Source organism: Penaeus monodon, chromosome 28 (genome assembly GCF_015228065.2).
Source record: "Penaeus monodon isolate SGIC_2016 chromosome 28, NSTDA_Pmon_1, whole genome shotgun sequence".
NCBI classification, from domain to species: domain Eukaryota; kingdom Metazoa; phylum Arthropoda; class Malacostraca; order Decapoda; family Penaeidae; genus Penaeus; species Penaeus monodon.
In genome coordinates this window covers 10,270,786-10,271,087 of record NC_051413.1, presented here as the reverse complement: position 1 = coordinate 10,271,087, position 302 = coordinate 10,270,786, and positions in this window count along the sequence as shown.

Genomic DNA, 302 nt, shown 5'->3' with positions numbered 1-302 from the left:
TGCATTTTAGAATAAGGATTAAATCAAGAATGTAGATGCCAGTGGGATGGAATATTGTCATGTAGCTCTCAGGTTCAATTAAAAACAACGAGAAATTAAAACCCTGTTGAACAAAGATACGTTGGAAAAGTGTACATATAAAGACAAAAACAGAAGAAAAATGAAATGACATGTAAAAAAGAAAAAACAAGAGAAAAACTTAGCAGAATTGTAAGAGAATTAACATATGACTAAATTAAGGGCTTTTATTAAATCACATTCAAATGCAGAGGAATTTACTAATCGTAGTGAGCACATTTATA